We start from the raw sequence: 25,416 nt of genomic DNA, 5'->3' as shown, positions 1-25,416 counted from the left end.
TATCAGCATTCACCAATAGCTCACCTGTGTGTGATTTAAAAGCAGGTACAAAGAAGATATTCTTCAGATACAGGAATCCTCACACTGGGAGAGAGGCAGATACATAGGAGCTTCAATGACACCATCTTCCAGCTTATTTTCCAGACGCTGTGTCCTTATAGTCAAGAGTATCGTTAACACCACCGACAAATGTTTGATTTCCATTTTTATGGATGTATGGTTTTCCCTGCTGTCTTCATACCTTCCACATCAAAGATGCATCAGAGTTTGAACTTTTTCTGTGAGGCCTCTTGTGTCCACTGTCAAAGTATTCCAGTGTTTTATGGTTGGGAATATTCTCTGATTCCACTCTTCTCTGGATTATATCTTCATAATGTCTAATTTGTGTAGGAAACACTATGCTGTTAATAGTGCTAGTGAGTATGTGTTCCTGACTCACCACGGCATTCACAACGGTGCCACCAAAAAGAATGACATGGGAGTTTGTTTCTCTGCTGCATTGTACAGTGGCTTCCTTGACCCATTGTTTACATGTGAGAATAAGCGCCTTCCTTCAGGAAGATGGTGGGTTTTTCCTGTTAATTGTAGCTGAATATAACCCCTCACTATGTTTTTTATTTTATTTATTTTATATAATTAAAACTGAATTTTTTTGTAAAACAGTAGTTTTTGTAGTCATTTCAAATATTTTACCAACTCTTTGATGCTTTTGTTAGCTAACACATGTTGTTTTTCATTTTCTCAAAGAATATATTGAAGTACCCATTTTATAAATATTCAGAAAAACTTGCAGTTTTTTTCATTTAATCATTATACAATATGAGTCTGTTTTATCCTGTGAATAGAAGGTCAACTATTTTATCCTCAGGCCATTTTCTTATTTTTAGTTACAGTTTTGTCAGGGATCTAATTTCTTAATCGTCTGCAAAAGTTTACTCATGGGTTTTTTTCAGTGCCGTCTTGCCAGTGACCACAAGATCATACCTCTAGTCAAATACTGGGGCAAAATGAATTCAATTAAGAATTATTACAGGCAGGCTTCCCTGGTGGGGCAGTGGTTAAGAATCCGCTTGCCAATTCAGGGGACACGGGTTCAAGCCCTGGTCTGGGAAGATCCCACATCCCACGGAGCAACTAAGCCCGTGCACCACAACTACTAAGCCTCCGCTCTAGAGCCAGTGAGTCACAACTACTGAGCCCCTGCACCTAGAGCCCGTGCTCCAGAACAAGAGAAGCCACTGCAGTGAGAAGCCCACACACCACAATGAAGAGTAGCCCCAACTCACTGCAACTAGAGAAAGCTGACACGCAGCAACGAAGACCCAAAAGCAGCCAAAAATCAAATTAATTAATTAATTAATTAAAAAAATATATAAATATAAGACAAGAAACCAGAAATCTTCTAGAGGAGAAGACAGGCAGAACACACTTGCACCTGAATCATAGCAATATTTTTGTGGATATTTCTTTGAAAGCAAAGGAAATAAAAGCAAAAATAAACAAATTGAACCAAATTAAACTTAAAAGCTGTTACACAGCAAAGGAAACCATGGACAAAACACAAAGAACACCTACTGAATGGGAGAAAATATTTCCAAATCGTGACTGATAAGGGGTTAATAATATCCAAAACATGTAAAAAGTTCACACGACTGGACAATCGATTTAAAACTAGACAGAAGACCCGAATATACATTTTTCCAAAGAGGGCATTCAGATGGCCAACAGGCACATGAGAAGTTGCTCAATGTCATTAATCATCAGAGTAATGCAAATTAAAACCACAATTAGATGTCACCTCACACCTGTCAGGATGGTTATCACCAAAAAGAAAACAAATAACAAGTGTTGGTGAGGAAGTGGAGAAAAGTGAACCCTCCTACACTGTTGGTGGAAATGTAAAGTGTTGCAGGCACTCTGAAAAACAGTATGGAGAGTTCTCAGAAAACTAAGAATGGAACTGCCATATGACCCAGCAATTCCACTCCTGGGTATGTATATCCAGAAAAAACTGGAAACACTAATTCAAAAACATACATGCACCCCCAATGTTCACAGCAGCGTTATTTACAACTGCCAAGATATGGAAGCAACCTAAGTGTCCATTAACAGGAGAATGGACAAAGAAGATGGGGTATATATATGCAATGAAATACTACTCAGCCATAAAAAAGAGTGTATTTTGTGATTTGAAACAACATAGACGGACTTAGAGGGTGTTAAGCTAAGTGAAATAAGTCACACAGAGAAAGACAAATACTGTATGATATCACTTATATGTGGAATCTAAAAAATTAAAAAAAAAGAGGATATAACAAAAAAGACAAAGACTCATAGATACAGAAAACAAACTAGTGCATACTTGTAGGGACAGGGTAAGGGGGAGAGGCAAGACGGGTAGGGAATTAAGAGGTACAAACTATTATGTATAAAATAAATAAGCTACAAGCATATCTTGTCCAACATAGGGAATATATTCAGTATTTTATGACTATAAAATTGTGAATCACTATGTTGTACACCTATAACTTACATAATACTATATATCAACTATACTTCAGTAAAATAAGCTTCAAGTAAATAAATAAAAGTAATAAACACCACCCAGTCCTACAAAAAGTAAGCCATTAGTTGATACAGTTGCTGACTTCCAACACACTATGAAAGGAATTCAGGGATGAGATCAGGAATGAGGCACCCTGTGCTCTGGGAAAAGTGGAAAAACAGGACTTTAGATAGTTAGACATTGTCAGTAAAAACTTTATGAACCCCAATTTTGCATTTTCTTACACTTAGAAAAGCGCTAAAATCATCAATGAAGATATCTCTTCCTCATGACTAAAAGTAACCTTCTATTACAAAAATATGTGCTTGAGTGCACATACCCCTTCTCTAAATCACTGGTATACGGAACTTCAAACTTACTGTTTGGAGCAGTTCCTCAAAGCTACCCGAGAGGCTCTCTCCTGGGCTACAGTCCTCAGTACATCCATAAATAAAACAAAGTCACAGATCTCACATCATGTGTTTTTCTTTCATTTAACACATGTAATCTCCAATCTCTCATGGATCTAAGAAGAGATATTGCTCTTCTGGTTGTTCAGTTTTTTTTCCAGTTGTGAGGATGAGAATAATCACTCAGAGCTCTTTACATACTGGAAGAAAAACCATCTATTCGTGTTTTTTGCTATTTTTCCTTTCTAAGACTATACCACTTTCAATTATTGATTCTACTGCTAGTGCCCATGGAGTTGGTTTCAGAGTTTTTCTTTTGTGACCAATGTGCCTAAATACATCATACTGGGATTTCTACTTTTGAATTTCTTATCCTCATCTTCTAAAAATTTCCTATGCTGAATACCTGTCCAATACCCAAAAGGCATTTTCCATGGGTTATCTTCCATTTTATCATTGCCCTTTGAAGACAGGATTAATACCCAACCTAAAATAAATATGATCAGATGTCAAGACTGTTGCTGACACATGCATTAAGTTAGTAGAAGTAGTATTAGTCCACAAAAATACTTTTGAAGGAGAGTAGGGCAAGGTTAAGTGGGTTAAGCTGGCTTGTCAAAAGTTAATGTGTTGCCCCTTTAAGGTGTATAGGGGTAGAGCCTACAGGTTTTAAAGGTTTGACCCTCTTACACAATGGCACAGAAAAAGGAACATGAGTAAACCTTCCTAACGTGTTTATCCATTGTGGGCCAGGAAGGGTGACTAGGTATGTAAAGCCAATTAAAAGTCAAATATCAAACTCCCATGTAATTCTTTTTGGCTGCACCATTGTAAATATCATGGTGAATCAGGAAAACATATTCACTAGCACTGTGAACAGCATCAAGTGTTTCCCACACAAATTAGACATTATAAAGGTATAATCTAGAGAACAGTGGAATCAGAAAATACTCCCAATCGTAAAACTCTGAAATACTTTCTTGGTGGAGACACGAAGCCTTCCAGAAAAAATTCAGACTCTCACGGATCTTCATGTGGGACACCAGGGGAAAATCACTTCTATGAAAATGAAAATCAAAAAGTTGATGGCGGTTTGGGGAATGCTCTTGACTACAAGGGCACCGAATCTGGAAAAGAAGCTGGAAGATGGTGTCCTGGAAGCTTCTATGTATCTGTCTGTCTCCCAGTGTGGTGGCTCCAAAATCGGAAGAATGCCTTCTCTGCATCTGCTTTAAAATCACACACAGATGAGCTGTTGGTAAATTCTAACATGGAACCACAAAGAGGATCGATTCTCGAAAATCTAGGCCCTAACGTTACTCACGGGCAAAGTATATCCAACTCTAGATTTTTTTTATCCTATTGCAAGTCTCTCTTCTTAATTGAAATTCTATTCAACAAATACCAGTCAGAAGGAAAGACAAAAAGCAAACAGGAAAATCATAATTTACATAAAAGTGTAGTCTTTGACAACCTTGCCATGCATTAAAATTTATTCCAAGTGTTTAATAGAATGGAAAACTGAAAAAAGCTCCTGTATCCACAAGCCCCCCAAAAGGACATTTCTCAGTAAAAAAGGTACTATATATAATATATGAGGGACATCCAGGAACTGCCATCCAAGGCCACTAGGAAAATCCCAACAAATACCAAGCTGCTATTTTCAATGGTCATTTAACAGAGAATGAATAAAATATAAAATTTTAAGCCTAACTGCATATTATAAATACACTTTAACTCACACATGGATTCAACAGACTTCAAAATGGAAACAAATTATTATTTGATTAAACGAAAAATCACTACATTTATAACTTATGTACTACTGTTTAAAGATAACTTCCAGAATTAACTCACATTAATATTTATTTCTCAAATTAGCAGAAATCCACTGTCCAAGGATACCCTTTAAGAAAGATTCCTAGTAAACACAACATGTTTATGAACTTTTAAAACAACTTTTTCATACTGAATGTTTTCTGGAACATTAGGCTTGGATTACTTTCCATCAAGCTATCTAATGTTACTTACATTTATATTTCTTCTCCATGGGAGTTTTCACATCTAAGGATGTGGGCCAATTGAAGTCTTTCTGAGGCTGTTTAAAAACAAGATGTTTTATCTAGTGAATCCTTTCATCCTTTCCTGAAGTCCAGAGATCAGAGAAGCCTTTCCCACATTCTTCAAGTTATACGGTTTCTACGCAGTGTGCAGTCTCGTGTCTCCGAATACTTGAGAGACAAGTGAAGGATTTCCCATATTCCTGACATTGATAGGGTTTCTATCCAGTGTGAATTCTTTTTTTTTAAGATTTACTTATTATTTTATTTATTTTTGGCTGCATGGGATCTTTGTTGATGCATGCAGGATCTTTCACTGTGGCTTGCAGGCTTCTCTCTAGTTGTGGCATGCGGGTTTTTCTCTTCTCTAGTTGTGGCATGCGGGTTTTTTTCTTCTCTAGTTGTGGCATGCAGGCTCCAGGGTGCATGGGCTATGTAGCTGTGGCACATGGGTTCCAGAGCGCATGGGCTCTGTAGTTTGTGGCACGCCGGCTCTCTAGTTTGAGGCACATGAGCTCAGTAGTTGTGGCACGCAGGTTTAGTTGCCCTGCGGCATGTGAGATCTTAGTTCCCTGACCAGGGCTCGAACCCATATCCCCTGCATTGGCAGATGGATTCTTAACCACTGCGCCACCAGGGAAGCTTGTGAAATAAAAATTCTTAACAACTGGAATGCAACACTGGATTTTTTTTTTCCCCTGAAATTTACCCTTCTTGCCTCTTTGGAAATATTTTATACGGTCTTTCAAGCTCTATTAATTACGTACATTTTAGACTATTGAAAAAAGAAATTTAAATAAGTGAGTAAATCTTGAAGGGTACTAACCCAGAGATGGGCAGTGGTCACAGGTTAGCTCGTCCAGAAAAGTTTGAAAAAAAAAAAAAAAAACCTCCACAAAATGACTTCCCATAGGATGTCTCTTCCAAGAAAAAAAATTGGAAGGAGAAGGGATTTCATACACCTACTTCCAAGTGGTTATTCTCGGCTTTCCGCTCGTGTAAAACATCCACAGATCGCCCACCTCCCCAATGCAATCCACGACTCTGCGCAAATAGGATAAACAATGAAAATACTGGGTGTGTTTAAAATACACCACGGGAGACGAATAGTTGTTAGATGATGTGAATCGGAGAGGGGAAACTGACTTTGGGAAGGCGGGGAGCGCTCTGGAAATTTCATGAGTTCTTGCCAGCCCTACTAAGAGCTATTCTGCGGGTCAGTTCCATGCCTGGCCACACAGCCTTACCCCAAGCCCTTGATCCCTGGAGGACATAAGACCCTCTTCTTCCAGGCAGGACTGGCCTGGGCCATCCTCTTAACACAGGCAATCCCAGGCCAGGGAAAAGTTCTGTCTAGCCGCAATTGGAGAAAAAGAGGACATCCACGCCTGTGCGGAGCATCGCCCCACCCACCTGCCTCAGCGGCCTCCCGCTTGGACAGATTCCCAATACCCCGCCCCCTCGTACCTGAGTGACAACCTGCGAGAGGAAGCCTGACTCAGCAGAATCACTTAGCGCCGCTGGGATTGAATCTGTCCCCGCCTGGTACTTAAGGTTTGTAACAGAACTTTTCCCTGGCCTGGGATTGCCTGGCATGGATCTGTGCTTCTTGTTAAGAAAGGCAGACACTTAGATGTGAACTCACGGTTTGTAATAAAGAGGCCGGCTCCAGTTTCATCTTTGCGCCTTGACAGCGCTGAGCCTTCCACCCATCCCTCCCCATCCCCACTCATTAGGTACTTAAGCTAAAGAATCCCAGAGCACTTGGCTCTGGTAGGAGGTCTGAATCACTCAGCCCTAGCTGGGTGCCAGGACAAATCTCAGTCAAACCACAAGCTGTGAGGTGTGTGCATTAAATTTTCAGCTGTACATTTTACACTAGAAGGAAATTTATTTTAGATCAGTGTTCCCTGTGTGCCTAGAAAACCTTGAAATGTCAGCATTCAAGGCAATTGTATTCCTATTTCCACTGACAGAAGAAAAACAAAAAGTTGTACTGAAAATTGGAAAATACCTTAAAAGTCTTCCTGCCTCCCCTCAGGTTTATTGAAGTATAACTAACTAATAAAACTGCATTTAAAGATTAAAACATGATGATCTGATACACTTATACTGTATTGTATAATTGAAATTTATGAAGAGAGTGGATCTTTTTTTTTAAGGGAACCCTAAAAAAAGCATTTTAATGGGGAATGGCAGAAATCACAATAGACTATTATCATCATTGTGGAAGTATCAATCGCACACTTTAAATATATTCATGTTTAATGTGCCTCTGTTTATTCCTTGTTTCTCCCATTCCACAAGTGCATAGGTTGTTTTCTGTAGATCTGTGGAAAATGGGCCAGGGGTGGAAGGTCCATACAGGTTAGACAGAGTGAAGAGCCCATGACTGTTCAGCACAGAAGGAAACTGGAAAAGTGTGTTAGTACCTTGCAGTCTGGCTGGACTTAGGGGAACAACAGGGCTGAGAGTACTCCAGAAGTGGATACTGGAGACCAAGGAACTCAGAGTCAAGAAGGGTGTCTGTGAAAATAATGCTAGCGTAATAATCAGTGGGCTTGGATCACAGCCCGTGATCATGATGCTAGCTCTAACCCTTTGGGTTTCTTGGACCTTGATGAATTATTTGTTTTGTCTTTTTCTGGCAAAGCTGAATCCTGGCTCCATGTCTGCGTCGATGTCTGGGTCCATGTCTGGGTTGGAACTCAGTGGGTGTGAAGGTGTTCTAGGAGGTTCCTGAAAAGGGCAAATGGACGAAATAGGTGTGGTGGTAAAACCGGCAGTTGCACTGGATGCAGAAGTTGGTGCTTCTCGCGAAGGCAGTTTGGGGGAAGACAAAGTCTCCAGCGCTTGGGTAGTTTCTTTGGAAGATGGAGAAATACTTGGGTCAGTTGAACTGGTGGCAGCAAGAAGTTCAACTGGTGGCTTTTTGGAAGATGTTACAAATTTGGTAACAGATGGTGTTGGCTCCTGAGGGGAATTTTTCTCTGCCAATTTCCCAGCTGGATTCTCAACCTTTATAGATTTGAAAAGCTTCCTATTGGAGGAGTTCAAAGATCTGAGGGTAAATGAAGAATATAAGCCAGAGTATCTGTAGTCACTGCAGCTAGGGGTCTTGGCACCAGGCTGCGGTGGCTTCTTTTTTCCTCCATTCTCCTCATCTTTGGATCTCTCGCGGCTGAATTCACTGATGCGTAAAGCTTCAGTCTCCCTCAAGCCTGCCCACTGGCATAGGAACCGTATTCGGAATCTCTGCGTGCGAGACAAACTTGTACACAGACTTCTGACCCCTCACGTTTTCAATGATATTCTTCATATAATAGTATCTGAGGGATCTGCTGTGTTTGTCATAATTCATGTTAGGCTTGTTCTTTTGAATCCCTCAGAGACAAGCCACCTCTTCTGCCTGCAAATGCTTGAACTGCCCTTCATTAGAGGTCCAGCAGATCATGTGATCGTTCTGAGCCTCCTTTAGGGGCTGAAGGAGGAACTGCCACAGGGTGATGGCATTGTTAAGAGCAATGAACGAGGCCACTTGCGGGGCTGCCTCAGGGTCTCTGCCTCAAACATGATGCCCCTCTCCACCGGCCACCTCCTCACGCTGGAAACCCGAGGACAGCACCGCGGCCACTGTGACCCCTGTGGCGGAGCCGGAGAAGGCGGCGGCAGCCAAGCCATTTGTTGCAGCAGCCGGGCCTGCCAGTCGCCAGTCGCTCCATGCCTGCTAAGAGAGTGGATCTTAAGCATTCCGACCACACAAACAAAAATAAAGATAATTGGGACTTCCCTGGTGGTCCAGTGGTAAAACTCCGCACTCCCAACGCAGGGGCCCGGCTTGCATCCCTGGTCAGGGAAATAGATACCACATGCTGCAACTAAGAGTTTGCATGCCGGAACTAAAAGAGCCCTCATGCTGCAAGGAAGATGGAAGATCCCGCATGCTGCAACTAAGACCCAGCACAGCGAAATAAATAAATTAAAAAAAAAAAAAAAGATAACTAAGTGAAGTGATGGATATTAATTAACCTGGAAATTCTTATACTCCCAGGAGACTGCATTGCAAAACTCTTCCACTGCAAAACACTTCATGCATTGATTTATTTGAACAACTTTTTTGAAATGTATGGCACATACTGTGGAAGGCACCCATTAAGTATACATTTTCATGCTTTTAGTGTATTTGTAGATATGTGCATTCATCACCACAGTCAATTTTTGAAGATTTTCTCACTTCAGAAAGAAACTCTTCTACTCTTTAGCTGTCACTGCTAATCTTCCCATCTTCCTCCTCCAATCCCTAGCCTTAGAAAACCACTAATGTGCTTTCTTTTTCTCCATCCTTGTCTTTCATATGAAAAGAATTCTATAGTATATGGTCTTTTGATTGACTCAGCATGAGTTTTTTCAAGGGAAAATTATAAATCAATATTTCCTTCATTTTACATCAGAATAACATTTTACTGATTGGGTAAAACACATTGTTTACCTATTCATCTGTTAATGGAACTTTAGATGTTTCTACCTTTTGGCTACTATGAATCACATTACTCTAAAATTCATGTATAAGTTTTGGCCAAAAATGTAGTTTCATATTCTTGGGCATATACCTAGGAGTGGGATTGATAGGTCATATGATAACTCTAGGTTTAATATTTGAGGAACTCCCAGAACTTTTTCCAGAGTGGCTTCGCTATTTTGTCTTCATTACAACCTGTATGAGAGTTCAAATTTCTCCATCTATCCTCTATAAAACTTATTACCTCACTTTTTGATTTTAGCCATCCTAGTTTTTGTGACATGGAATCTCATTGTGGTTTTGATTTGCCTCTCCTTGATGACTAATAATGGCCAGAATCTTTTCATATGCCCTTGAACATTTGTATATTTTACTTGGAAAAATGTGACTTCAGATGCTTGTCACATTTAATATTGAGTTAATTGACTTTTTATAACTAACTTATAAGAAGTCTCTAGATATTTTCAATATAAGTTCTTTTTTAAATATATGATTTGCAAAATTTTCTTCCATTCTAAGGGTTGTGTTCACTGTCTTGCCTTAAAAGTTTACTTTTAATTTTGATAATATACACATACCATAAAATTTACATTTTCACCATTTTAAGTGTATAGTTCGGTAGTATGAAATACATTGACATTGGGAAACCAATCTGCAGAACTATTTTCATCTTTCAAAAGCAAACGCTATACCCATGTTGACATAAACAAATAGGATGCCAATTATTTCTCCAGCAAAATATGTGTTTATCCAGGATTAGCAAAGAATTCTAATTTGGGGCAGCTACCTTGGCATGCAAGTTCCCCTGCAGCAAGGAGAGGAGCATTCTTTTAAAGAAGGGAAAAGGAAGTTGGGAGGGCTATAGTAAGCAAAGAGTTTTGCACAGCAAAGAAACCATAAACAAAACAAAAAGACAATCCACAGAATGGGAGGAAATATTTGCAAATGATGTGACCGAAAAGGAATTAATCTCCAAAATCTACAAACAGCTCAATATTAAAAAAACAAACAACCCAATCAAAAAATGGCCAAAATGGTCTTCTCCAAAGAAGACATACAGATGGCCAAGAGACACATGAAAAAATGCTTAACATCGCTAATTATTAGAGAAATGCAAATCAAAACTACAGTGAGAAGGCTTCCCTGGTGGCGCAGTGGTTGCGCGTCCGCCTGCCGATGCAGGGGAACCGGGTTCGCGCCCCGGTCTGGGAGGATCCCACATGCCGCGGAGTGGCTGGGCCTGTGAGCCATGGCCCCTGGGCCTGCGCGTCTGGAGCCTGTGCTCCGCAACGGGAGAGGCCGCAGCAGAGGGAGGCCCGCATACCACAAAAAAAAAAACAACAAAAAAAAAACACTACAGTGAGATATCACCTCACACCAGTCAGAATGGCCACCATCAGAAAGTCTACAGACAATAAATGATGGATGACAGATGAATGGGTAAAAAGAAGTGGTACATATATACAATGGAATATTACTCAGCCATTAAAAAGAATGAAATAATGCCATTTGTAGCAACATGGATGGACCTAGATGTCATACTGAGCGAAGTAAGTCAGAGAAAGACAAATATCGTATGATATCACTTATATGTGGAATCTAAAAAAAAAAAAAAGATACAAATGAACTTATTTACAAAACAAACAGAATCACAAACTTAGAGAGCAAACTTGTGGTTACCAAAGGGGAGAGGGGGAGGGATACTTAGGGAGTTTGGGATTTACATGTACACACTACTATATTTAAAAAGGATAACCAGGGACTTCCCTGGTGGTCCAGTGGCTAAGACTCCACACTCCCAGTGCAAGAAGCCTGGGTTTGATCCCTGGTCAGGGAACTAGATCCCACATGCCGCAACTAAGAGTTCATACGCCGCACCTAAAAATTCCGCATGCCAGAACTGAAGATCCCGCATACCACAACTAAGACCGGGCACAGACAAATAAATAAATATTTGAAAAATAAATAAATAAAATGGATGACCAACAAGGACCTACTGTATGGCACAGGGAACTCTGCTCAATATTATGTAACAACCTAAATGGGAAAAGAATTTGAAAAAAAAATAAATAAAATAATTCACAAGGTGCTTTAAGCTCTCCCTTTTGAGAGTATTCCATCATTAGAGAAAAAAAACAAACAAAAACAAAAAAACAATGAATGATGGAGAGGGTGGGGAGAAAAGGGGTTGTTGGTGGGAATGTAAATTGCTGTACCCGTTATGGAAAACAGTATGTATGGAGGTTCCTTAAAAAACTAAAAACATAGTTATGATATGGTCCAGCAATCGCACTCCTGGGCATATATCCAGAGAAAACCATGGTTTGAAATGATACGTGCACCCCATTGGTCACTGTAGTGCTGTTTACAATAGCCATGACATGGAAGCAAGCTAAAAGTCCATCGACAGGTGAATGGATACAGAAGATGTGGTACATATATACAATGGAGAAAACCATTCTACTTTTTGTCTCTAGGAATTTAGCTACTGTAGTTACCTCATACCAATGGAATCATACAGTGTTTGACCTTTTTTGTCAGGCTAATTTCAGCTAGCATAATGTCCTAAGGTTCATCTATGTTGTAGCAAGAGTAAAATTTGCTTTCTTTTTAAAGCTAAATAATACCCTGATGTATGTATGCACCGTATTTTTTTTGTCTATTCAACTGTTGATGGACACTTGAGTTGCTTCCACCTATGGCTACTATGAATGATGTGAAATGAACATATATATCTGTTTTGACATATCTGTTTGAGTCACTGCTTTCAATTCTACTTCAATTGACAGAAGTAGGATTGCTAGATCAGATAGTGACTCAGTTTGCAATTAAAAAAATAAATAAATAAATTTATTTATGTATTTATTTTTGGCTGTGCTGGGTCTTTGTTTCTGTGCAAGGGCTTTCTCTAGTTGAGGCAAGCAGGGGCCAGTCTTCATCGTGGTGTGCGGGCCTCTCACTATCACGGCCTCTCTTGTTGCGGAGCACAGGCTCCAGGCGCTCAGGCTCAGTAGTTGTGGCTCACAGGCCCAGCTACTCCACGGCATGTGGGATCTTCCCAGACCAGGGCTCGAACCCGTGTCCCCTGCATTGGCAGGCAGATTCTCAACCACTGCGCCACCAGGGAAGCCCCTCAATTTGCAAGTTTTTGAGGAATTGCCATTTTTTTTTCATACCATCAATACAATTTTATATTCCAAGCAATATCACACAAGGATTCCAAAGGATATTTCCACTTTCTTGATAGTTTCCTTTGAAGCACAAAATTATTAATTGTCCAAATTATCTAAAAGAATGAAATTAGAACACTACCTAGCACTGTACATAAAAATAAACTCAAAATGGATTAAAGACCTAAAGGTAAGGCCGGATACTGTAAAACTCATAGGCAGAACACTTTTTGACATAAATCTCAGCAAGATCTCTTTTGATCCACCTCCTAGAGTAATGAAAATAAAAACAAAAATAAACAAATGGGATCTAGTTAAACTTAAAAGTTTTGCACAGCAAAGGAAACCATAAACAAACACAGAATATAACCCTCAGAATGGGAGAAAAGATTTGCAAATGAAGCAACCAACAAGGGATTAATCTCCCAAATATACAAACAGCACATACAGCTCAATATCAAAAAACCAAACAACTCAATCAAAAAATGGGAGGAAGATCTAAATAGACATTTCTCCAAAGAAGACATACAGTTGGCCAAAAGGCACATGAAAAGATGCTCAACATCACTAATTATTAGAGAAATGCACATTAAAACTACGAGGAGGTATCACCTCACATGGGTCAGAATGCCCATCATCAAAAAATCTACAAACAGTAAATGCTGGAGAGGGTGTGGAGAAAAGGGAACACCCCCTACACTGTTGGTGAGAATGTAAATTGATACAGCCACTATGGAGAACAGTATGGAAGTTCCTTAAAAATCTAAAAATAGAACTACCATATAACCCAGCAATTCCACTCCTAGGCATATATCCAGAGAAAACCGTAATTCGAAAAGATACATGCACCCCAATGTTCATTGCAGCATTATTTACATTTACAATAGCCAGGACTTGGAAGAAACCTAAATGTCCATCAACAGAGGAATGGATAAAGAAGATATGGTACATAAATACAGTGGAATATTACTCAGCCATACAAAAGAACAAAATAATGCCATTTGCAGCGACATGGATGGACTTGGAGATTGTCATGCTGAGTGCTGTGGGTCAGACAGAGAAGGTTGGATGTCATGTGATGTTGCTTATATACGGAGTCTAGAAAGGGGGTGCAAATGAACTTGTTTGCAGGACAGAGGTAGAGTCGAGGATGTAGAAAGCACTTATGGTTACCAGGGGATAAATAGGGAGGGATAAATTGGGAGGTTGGGATTGACGTGTACACACTACTATATGTAGAATGGATAACTGATGGGGACCTGCTGTGTAGAGCAGGGAACTCTACTCAATACTCTGTCATGGCCTATATAGGAGGGGAATCTAAGAAAAGAGTTGGTGTTATGTATATGTGTGGCTTATTCACCTTGCTGTGCACCTGAGGCTACTACAGCATTGTGGATCAGCTATAGTCCAATAAAAATTAGTAATTTATTTATTTATTTATAAAATTTCCTACCAGTGTAAAATGTACACCTGAGAAGTTAATGAACACACATCATAGCCTGTGGTTTAACTGAGATTTGTCCTGGCACCCAGCTAGGATGACTGATTCAAATTTCCTACCAGAGCCAAGTGCTCTGGGATTCTTTAGCTTAAGTACCTAACAAGTGGGAAGGGGGCAGGGATTGTTGGAAGGCCCAGCGCTGTCAAGGACGAAAGATGAAAATGGAGTCAACCCCTTTATTACAGATGGTGAATTCACATTTAAGTGTCTGCGTTTCTTAACAAGAAGCACAGTTCCGTGTCTGGCCACACAGCCTTACACCAAGCCCTTGACCCCTGGAGGACCTAAGACCCTCTTGTTCCAGGCAGGACTGGCATGGGCCATCTTCTTATCTGTACTTGCTGCATCTTGAAACAGAATCAGGAATCCCAGTGCAGGAGGAGCTGCGGAAGACATCTGAGACAATCCCAGACCAGGAAATGTTGTTTTACCAAGCAAACGTGCCAGGCGGGGACAGGTCCCATCCCACCTCCCACAGGTTGTCACTCAGGCACTAGGGGGCGGGGTATTGAGATCTGTCCAACCAGGCGGCCGCTGAGGTAGGTGGGCGGGGCGGTCCCCCGCTCAGGCGTGGACTTCCTTACCTTCTCCTACAGCGTAGGGGGTCGTGTGTCTTTCCCGGTTCACTAACCTGTTTACTCTCACGTACCTTCTGTTGCCCTGTGTTCTGCACTAGTCCTTGTAGTCGTTAGGAGGGACTCAGACAGACCCAGGAAACCTCGAAATGGTGAGTGTGCTGAGCCGGGCTGTGGACGCTGCGAAGGGGCTGGTCGCAACCGGCCAAAACCGGCCATCTTTTGACCCGGTCACCTCGCGGTCAACTCCGGAGTCTGCGGATACGCGGGGGTCTGGGGCGCTGCTCGGACCTCAGTCCCCTCTGGGTCTCAGTGGCGGGGTTAGCCCGGCAGCTCGGACCCCAGGCGTCCTGTCTGGTCACTTCGCTGGAGGAACTTTGGCCCCGGAGCCTCACCCGGCTGCTCTGCGTCCGCAGCCTCTCTTCTTCCCCCCAGATTGTGTGGTGACCTCAGGCACAGTCTTCAGATGACAGTCGGGACTCGCTCTCCAGGGTTCGGTCGTGGGATTAGCTGTGGTCTGAGAGGTCTCAGCCTTTCCTTTCTGCCTCAGGGGGCACCCGTTTTGATAGGGATAGAATAGGATAGTTACACTGGTAGTTGTAGAAGTCCCAGTAGGGGATTGTAAATAGAGAGGGAAAGCTAGGGAACTTTGGGAGACCACTGTAACTTATTGATCGCTCAAGAAAGCTATCGGAAATGTCGTGGAACCAAGCAGCCTTCCTTAAGTATAAAGCCATAAATAAAAGCATGAGATATGCCCCAGGTCATTAAGTGAAAGAAAAAATGAGGCCTGCATTCTGCTGGTCGAATTCAGCAAGATAATGATCCTTAACACCAAGGACAGGAATTTAAGGGAAAGGTGACATTCCAAAGTAGGAGACCCTTATTATATGGAGACCTGAGATGATTCAACATACTTTAGTGTATGTTACCACCCTTCTCCTGATTTGAATAAACTCTATGACAGTCCTAGTTTGACCTCATAGGGTCAGACACTCTCCTGTGCCATACGAAGGAGGAGCTAGTGACCTAAGCCTGACGTCTGCTCGAAGAATGAGGAAGAAGGCAGTCTTTTTCCCCTTCTCCACTTTCCTTTGAGTATAAAAATATAGCCCACTTAATCTTCAGGGCAGAGCCTCCCTGCCTGCTTGCGTCTCTTGCAAGCGTCCTATATTAATAAATCTACATCTTACCTATCTCTTTGCCTCTTGCTGAATTCCTTCTGCGCTGTGACACAAAGAACCCGAGCCTCAGTAAGTCCAACACTAGGTGAGTGATTCTAATTAAAAGACCATAGGTTCAAGTCCCAATCTGGGTTTAGGCAGGGTTCGAGTCCCGGCACGTGGGTTCAAGTCCCATCTGACTTACACGGTTTCATTTTTTCTCTGAGTTTTCCAAATGTTTGGGAAGCAGAATTTCAAAGATCTTAGCACCCCACAGGAGCTCTGTGTAGGGCTGGCAATAAATCATTAAACTTCCAGATTGCTCCCCTCATTCCCGAAGTCAGTTTCGCCTCTCCGATTCAAATTACCTATCATCTATTCGTCTCCGCAGTGCATTTCAAACAAATATTTTAATTGTTTATCCTATTCCCGTAGCGACGTGGATGGTATATTTTTGGGGGGCGGGGGGTGGTCAGTGGATATTTTACATGAGCAGAAGCCGACAATGACCACTTGGAAGTAGGTTGTATGAAGTCCTTTCTTCTCCTGATGTTTTACTGGGAACAGATATCCTATAGGAAGTCCTTTTCGTGGAGGGTTTTTTTTAACTTTTATGGATGATCTACCCTGCCCATCCCTAGGTTAGTCCCCTTCAAAAGATTTACTCACTTATTTAAGTTTCTTTCTTCAATAGTGTAAAATAGAGCTTCAAAGCCCATATAAAATATTTCCAAAGAGGTAAGAGAGGTGAATTTCAGGGGAAAAAAAATTCCAGTATTACATTCCATTTGTTAAGAATTTTTGGCTTTTTTTCAATCCCTGAGGGAGTGTGGTTAAGTTTTTGTGGCCTCTCCTTTACTTTTGGTGGATTTCAAATGAAATTCCAAGATTTAGACTTGTAGAAGAGAAGTTCAAGCATGATTAATTATGTAGTAAATGAAATTGCCTTGGAAGTAATTGATTGACATTTTTTTCTGAAAAGGAATAGATATTTGGGGTTTCCTGGTGAACTAGTAGAAGTGGCTTATAATTTTCTTCTCTCATTTCCACATAAACACTGGGTTTGAGTGATTTTGCTGAATTGTTCAAACAGGGTTGGTGTATTTAAAGTATCAGTGGTGGTGGAGAGCACCTGTACTTGGGAGCAGAGCCTGAGGTCAGTGTCTTCAGGCTAAGGCCCCCTTTGAGCTTGCGAGGGGAAGTACTTGAAGGCCCTCCTATACTTGTAATCATACAGTATATAGCTTTGTCAGATTGGCTTCTTTCCGGTAGCAATATACTTTTGAGCTTTCCTTCATGTGTTTTCATAGCTTGATACTTTATTCCTTTTTATTAGTGAACACTGTTTCATCATATGGATATACCACTGATTATTTGACTCTTGCAAGATATCTTGCTTACCTGTTGACTCATGCCAGTTATGAATAAGCCCCTACAGGTATTTGTGTATGAGTTTTGTGTGAATATAAGAGTTGATCTCATTTGGACAAATAACATGGAGTGTGATTGCTGGATCTTAATATACACACTAAGAGTATATTTTGTTTTGAAAGAAACCTCCTGTCTTCCTTTGTAGGGGTACCAAGTTCCATTCCCGTCAGCAATGAATGAGGATTATCTTCACATCCATTTGGTGTTTTGCATTTTAGTCATTAAATAGGTGTGTAGTGATAGCTTGTTTTATTTGCAATTTCCCACTGACATTTGACATTGAGCATGTTTTCATATTTCCTATTTCCCTTCTATATATCGTTTTTGGGGAGCTGTTTGTTCAGATCTTTTGCCCATTTTCAATTGGATTATTTGTCTTCTTACTGTTTAGTTTTAATAGTTCCTGGATATTTTGAACACCAGTTATTTATCACATAAGTGTTTTGCAAATATTAATATTTTTTCATATCCTGTGACTTGGCTTTTCATTCCCTTAACACTGTCTTTCTGAGAGGAGACGTTTTTTATTTTAATGAAGTGAAATTATCCTTTTTTTCTTTTACAGACCTTGTGTTTGTTGTCATATTTGAAAATTCATCACCAAACCCAAAGTGACCTAGATTTCCTTCTATGATATTTTCGAGGAGTTTATTACTTTTGCATTTTACATTTAGATCTGTGATGTGTTTTGAGGTTATTTTTGTAAACCGTGTAAGTCCTGTGTTTACATTTGCTTTGTTTGTGTGTGTGTGTTTGTGAATATCCATTATTTCCAGCACTATTTGTTTAAAAGATTTTCTTTTCATTTGAATTGCCTTTCCTTCTTTGTCCAAGTTCAGTGTGGGTCTACAGGAAAACAATTGATTATCTTTCAATCTTGAGATATGTCTTCTTTTTTTAAAAAATAAATTTATTTATTTAATTTATTTATTTGGCTGCTTTGGGTTTTCGTTGCTGTGCGTGGGCTTCTCCCTAGTTGTGGAGAGCAGGGGCTACTCTTCGTTGCGGTGCATGGCCTTCTCATTGCGGTGACTTCTCTTGTTGTGGAGCATGGGCTCTAGACGTACAGGTTTCAGTAGTTGTGGCACGCTGGCTCAGTAGTTGTGTCTCACGGGCTCTAGAGCACAGGCTCAGTAGTTGTGGCACATGGGTTTAGCTGCTCCACGACATGTGGGATCTTCCCAGACCAGGGCTCAAACCTGTGTCCCCTGCATTGGCAGGTAGCTTCTTAACCACTGCGCCACCAGGGAAGCCCAGGATATGCCTTCTTAAATCCAAGAGTTATCTGTTGTTGGAGAATCTTTAAGATGTTTCACAGAGATAATTATGTCCTAGAGACCAAATATTTGAATTTACCTATAGGATACATGAATATGTTCTTTTTCAGGAAGTAGAAGTTCCCTCTATTACTTGTTTGTGATTAAAAATGGATGCTGTATTTTACCAAATCCTTTGAAATTTTCATTTCCCCCTTTGTTCTTTTCTGATATTTCCTTTTACCCTCTGTCTTCCCTTACAGGCATATTGATTAGATGTTTATCAGTGTTATTAATCTTGTCAAAGAACTAGCTTAAAAGTTTTTTTCTCCTTCAATTACCCACAATTACATTAATTTCCTTTCTGATTTTTATAATTTTATTTTGCTTATTTTGTGATTATATGGTCTTCTCTTTATTGTTTCTTAAGGTAGATGCTTGTGTTGTTGTTTACAGACCTTTGTTTTTTCCCAGTTGATGATGGCATAAATTTCTCTATAGGCACTGCTTTTGCTGCATGCCACAATTTAGCTCAAAACAAATCTTAATTTCTCTTGAGACTTCTTCTTTGATCCCATGTATTATTTAGAAATATGTTGTTGAATCTCTGTGTGTTAGGGGTTTTTTCCAAATCTCTTGCTTGTATTGATTGCTAGATGAATGCCTTTGAGTTCTAGGAGCATAGTTTGTATGATTTTTCTTCTTTCAGATTTGTTAAGGTATGCTTTATGTCCCAGAAAGTGTTCTGTCTGGTTGAATGTTTCATATGAATTTTAGAAGAATGTGTATTCTGCTCTTGTTGCATAAATTGTTCTTTAGATTACAATTACATTTAGTTATTTCATAGTACTCTTCAAAGCAAGTCTGTCCTTCCTGATTTTCAGCCTGCTGTTACACACAGCTTGTGATAAGGGGGTGTTGATGTATGACTATAACAATGGATTTATGTATTCCTCCCTGCATTCTTCATGTCTTGCCTTATGTATTTTGCCGCTTTGTTGCTATGTATGTACACATGAAGGATTGTAATGCCTTCTTGCAGGATGGACCTTTTTGTCATTATGTAAAGTCCTTTCTACCCCTGAGTTTTCCTTGGTCTGAAATCTGCATTGTCTAAAATTCATATACGAGTGCCAGCATTCTTTTGGTTAGTTTTGGCATGGTGTATTTATCTCCATTGCTTTATTTCTCATCTACCAGTGCCTTCATATTTAAAATGAGTTTTTGGTAGACTACATATAATTGTAATTTTAAAAATCACATATTACGATATCAGAAAGGGAAAGTAAAAAAAAAACAGCATGCACCGAAAAAAATAAAATACTTTGGAATAAACCTGACCAAGGAGGTGAAAGAGATATGTTGAGCACCATAAAACATTGATAAAGGAAATTGAACTGAATCAAAAAATGGAAAGCTGGGCTTCCCTGGTGGCGCAATGGTTAAGAATCCGCCTGCCAATGCAGGGGACACGGGTTCAAGCCCTGGTCCAGGAAGATCCCACATGCCGTGGAGCAACTTAGCCCGTGAGCCACAACTACTGAGCCTGCACTCTAGAGCCTGCATGCCTAGAGCCCATGCTCCGCAACAAGAGAAGCAACCGCACTGAGAAGCCTGCACACCGCAACAAAGAGTAGCCCCCGCTCGACACAACTAAAGAAAGCCTGCGTGCAGCAGTGAAGACCCAACACAGCCCAAAATAAATAAATAAATAAATTTATTTTTTAAAAAATGGAAAGCTAACCCATATGCTTGGATTGGAGGAATTATTTTTGTTAAAATGGCCATAGTACCCAAAGCAATCTACAGGTTTAATGTGATCCCTATCAAATTACTCATGACATTTTTCACAGAACTAGAACAAATAATCCTAAAAGGTATATGGAACTGTAAAAGACCCAGAATTGCCAAAGCAATTCTGAGGAAAAATAAAAAAGCTAAAGGCATAACCCTCCCAGATTTCAGACAATAATACAAAGTTAAAGTTGTCAAAACAGTGTGATACTGCCACAAAAACAGAAATATAGAATCAATGGAACAGAATAGAGAGGACAGAAATAGACCCACACACCAATGGTCAATTAATCTTTGACAAAGGAGACAAGAATATACAATGGAGAAAAGATAGTCTCTTCAGCAAGTGGTGTTGGGAAAGTTGGACTGCCTCATGTAAATCAATGAAGTAGAACACACCCTCACACAATATACAAAAATATACTTGAAATGGCTTAAAGACTTAAATGTAAGACATGACATCATAAAATTCATAGAAGAGAACATAGACAAAACATTCTCTGATATAAATTATACCAATGTTTTCTCAGGTCAGTCTCCCAAGGCAATAGAAATAAAATTAAAAATAAACAAACGGGTCCCAATCAATGTAAAAGCTTTTGCACAGCAAAGGAAACCATAAACAAAATGAAAACACAACCTACATACTAGGAGAAAATATTTGTCAATGATGCAACCAACAGGGGCTTAATTTCTAAAATATACAAACAGCACATACTATCCAATAACAAAAAACAGACAACCCAATAAAAAATGGTCCGAATACCTAAATAGACATATCTCCAAAGAAGACATACATATGGCCAATAGGCACATGAAAAGATGTTCAACATTGCTAATTGTTAGAGAAATGCAAATCAAAACTGCAGTGAGGTACCCACCTCACGTTGGTCAGAATGGCTATCATTAAAAGTCTGAAAATAACAAATTCTGGAGAGGGTGTGGAGAAAACGGAACCTTTTTATACTGTTGGAAGGAGTGTAGATTGGTGCATCTACTTTGGAAAACAGTATGGAGGTTCCCCAAAACACTAGAGTTGCCATATCATCCAGCAATCCCAGTCCAATCTCTGGGTATATATCCAGAGAAAACTCTAATGCGAAATGATACAGGCACCCAAATGTTCATAGCAGCACTATTTACAACAACCAAGACATGGAAACAACTTACATGTCCATTGGCAGATGAATGGATAAAGAAGATGTAGTATATATATTCAGTGGAATACTACTCAGCCATTAAAGGTGAAATAATGCCATTTGCAGCAACATGGATAGATGTACAGATTATCATACTACATGAAGTAAGTCAGATGGAGAAAGAGAAATACCATATGATATCACTTATATGTGATATCTAAAATATGTCACAAATGGACTTATTTTCAAAACAAAAACAGACTCACAGACATCAAAATGAAAGTTATGGTTACCAAAGGGGAAAGGGGGTGGGGAGGAGATAAATTAGGAGTTTGGAATTAGCAGAAACAAGCTATTATATATAAAATAGATAAACAACAAGGTCCTATGGTATAGCACCAGGTACTGTAAAATCCTGTAGAAAACCTTATATACACACATATATGAATCACTTTTCTGTACACCAGAACCTAACACAACTTTGTAAATCATCTGTACTTCAATAAAAATGAATAAGTAAATCTGATATTACTGTAATTTTCTTTCACTTGTATTGAGACCATTGTTGATTGAGATGGTGACTAATACGGTTGGATTAATATCTAACACTTTTTACTGTTTATTTGTTGCCCTTATTTTTTCATTTGTCTTTTCTCTTTTTTCTACCTTCTCTGGATTTAATTGAGCATTTTGTCTGATTCTTCCTTTTTTCCATTCTTAGCCTATACCTTTGTAAAGAACTTTTTTAGTGGTTGCCCTTGAGTTTTCAGTATACATTTAGAACTAACCCACATCAGTCTGCAACTTAACACAGTACCTCTTCATTGGTTGTTCAGGTACCTCATACCACACTATTCCCATTTCCCCTTCTCTGTCCCTATTGATATGGCTGTCATTTATTTCACTTATCCACAAGGTTATCATTATCAATGTCATTCTTGCTAATATGATTTTAGACAAAGTGTCATCTATTATAAAAGAAATATAAAAGATGTTTACCTTTATTTATTCCTCTTTTAATTCCCCTGCATAGTTTACATTCTTTCTGATGAATTTTAATGTCTTTCAAAGTTGGCATACTAATGACAAGTTCCATCAATTTTTGTCTCAAAATGGCCTTATTTTTTCTTATTTTTTAAGGATAATTGTGCTTCCTAACAGAATTCTAGGACACTGTTTTATTTTAAATTTCAAAACTTTAAATATTTCAATCTACTTAGTTCTTTCATATATATGTATATATAATTATTATTATTATTATTTTTTCTGAAAAGAAGTCCAGTTTGATTCTAATCTTTATTTCTCTATACCTAAAGTATACCTCTGACTTCTTACAATATATTCTCTTTGCCTTTGTTTTTCTCTCTACTTTAAATATAATATACATTGTTCTCCATTTTAGGTGTTTTCATTTTTATTGTTCACTGAGCCTCATGGATCTATGGGTGTTGTCTATCATTAATATTAGGAACATCTCAGTGGTCGTTACTTATTTCTGTCTCTCTTTTCTTTCAGTTATTTTCATTATATGTATCTTAAATCTTCTGTTAAAGAAGGTCATGCCAGGGTTCATGGATACTGTGTTCTATCTTTTTTGATCCTTTTTGTCTTTGTGTTAGACTACAGTGAAACAGTTTTTTGGGGTACTGGCCTTAAGAACAGAATATTTGGGACATATTTTTTAAAAGTCTTTCTTTTCTCTTTCCCAGTTTTAGGACACCAGTTTACCCTTTGAAGTCAGTGCTCTCATGGCTCTGGGAGGACTTGTTTATTTCAAGCTTTTTCATTCTCTTCTTGTGAGATGGAGAATCACAACTTCTAATTTCATAAATCCCAGACTAGATTTTCACTTAGCAGTAGCAATAGTGGCTGCTTGGAAACTCCTGTTCCTGAAATAGCAGGATGGAGACTTTATGTTCTTTTGGAGGAAGCCAATGATGAAACCCTTACATATTTTATAATCATGGAAAAATTCACCATCAAAGTGTTATGGATTTTGGTGAGCTCCCTTGTAAACTGTAGCTCTTAACATGTGCCTTGAGGGCAGTAAGACCCAGAGTATACTGTTACAGTGTGAAGAGAACGAGATTTTGGGGCATGTAATTGCACTGTGTGTTCTAAAATTTGGCTGGAAGCGCTTTGAGGCACCTGAGTATAGGGATTTTGTGGTCTAACATATTAATGCTTCTTCTCCATGTCTGAGCTCTAAGTTTGAAGTAACTTTCTACCTGCATCAAATTATATGTAGAGAGAAAGGAAAAACAGTGTCTGTGCTAATCATTATACAACTTAAAGGCAGTGTATCTGCAGAAGAATATTTATATTCCGGCAACTGTGTGTGATTATGATTTCTTCTAAAGGCCTGGAGGACTTTGGGACAGTGTGGCCAGCTGGGCTTTGTTAAAAGTTTGATTTCTACAGATCACCTGGCCTCTGATGTTAGGTGATAGGACTAGAAAAAAGCTTCCCGTTCTTCACTGTGTGTCTATTTATTAAAACCTCATGCAATCTTGATCCTCTGCCTCATGGAGTGCTGTAACTTGTGGATCATAAGAATAAGACGAAAATTTTTTCAACAGAAATCGTTGTTCTTAAAATGATGTTTCTTTCATTTGTAAAGTATTTCTCATTCTCTGAGCTCTGCCATTATTGTGATATAAGCGATACTGTGAACACAGAAGTTATGTGTAAATAATTTCCATTTGTTCATGATGCTGTTAAATTATTGAGGAAGTGCAGAGAATAAGTTTCTCATGATCAAGTCATAGAATAACTTTGTAAACAACAGAATTGTATGTAACCTTCCTATAAATCGAGTGTGGGTGTCTCGTTCTGTCAGTCTTATGCATCTCAGTGTGCCCCTATTTTGGGTGTTTTAGGACTCATTGGCCTTTGAGGATGTGGCTGTGAACTTCACCCTGGAGGAGTGGATTTTACTGGATTCCTCACAGAGGAAACTCTACAGAGATGTGATGCGGGAAAACTTCCAGAACCTGGTCTCAGTAGGTAAGAAAGAAAAATTCCCTCCCTTTGTCAATTAGAGAACAAGTGTTTCTTACCTGTCAATATTGTTCAAAGATGTGGAATGTGGAAAGGGAAAACTTTGGTAAAGAAACTAGGGGGGGTGGGGATCAAAGGGAAATCCCCGGCAGTGCAGTGGTTAGGACTCGGCACTTTCACCACTGTTGTGGCCTCAGTTCAGTCTCTAGTCGGGAAACTAAGATCCTGCAAGCCGTACTGCACAGCACCCGCCCCCCGAAAAAAAAGAGAAGAAGAAAGAAAGGAAACTAGACATGGTCAGAGCTCATCATGGGCCTAAAATCCAATAATTTTTCTATCATTTCTAATACTTTGGGATCATTTATCTGGTTCTGCATTTCAGAAACAAAACAGGAAGATCATGACATTGAAGATCAGTACAAAAACCAGGGGAGAAAATTAAGGTGAGTCACACCTGCAATTCAAAGCATTGTCTTGTGAGAATCATGGTATATTCCGAAAATTTTAAAGAAGCCAACAAAAACAAATAGCCCGGTCTTCAAAATTAGTTATTCTCAGAAAATGTCTCCGAAAAAATATTTTCTTAAATGTGATATAAATGTTCTGTGTTTCCAATATAGTTCATGTGCAGTCAATAAACCCTATATTTGAATATCACTTTTTTTTTTTTTTTTTTTGCGGTACGCGGGCCTCTCACTGTTGTGGCCTCTCCTGTTGTGGAGCACAGGCTCCGGATGCGCAGGCTCAGCAGCCATGGCTCACAGGCCTAGCCGCTCCGCGGCATGTGGGATCTTCCCAGACTGGGGCACGAACCTGTGTCCCCTGCATCGGCAGGCAGACTCTCAACCAC

At 39.6% G+C, this 25,416-nt stretch overlaps 2 pseudogenes; one reads left to right on the top strand and one right to left on the bottom strand.

The window, feature by feature from the left end:
- Nucleotides 1-7,250: 7,250 nt before the first annotated feature.
- LOC102986945 (ETS domain-containing protein Elk-4-like) lies at nucleotides 7,251-14,604 on the bottom strand (annotated as a pseudogene).
- Nucleotides 14,605-14,932: 328 nt separating this feature from the next.
- LOC102986655 (zinc finger protein 709-like) overlaps nucleotides 14,933-25,416 on the top strand; it is a 35,021-nt pseudogene continuing 24,537 nt past the window's right edge.

The sequence above is a fragment of the Physeter macrocephalus genome, chromosome 2, assembly GCF_002837175.3.
Source record: "Physeter macrocephalus isolate SW-GA chromosome 2, ASM283717v5, whole genome shotgun sequence".
NCBI classification, from domain to species: Eukaryota; Metazoa; Chordata; class Mammalia; order Artiodactyla; family Physeteridae; genus Physeter; species Physeter macrocephalus.
Note: the sequence above shows the minus strand (reverse complement) of the source record. Positions and strands in the feature narration are given on the sequence as shown.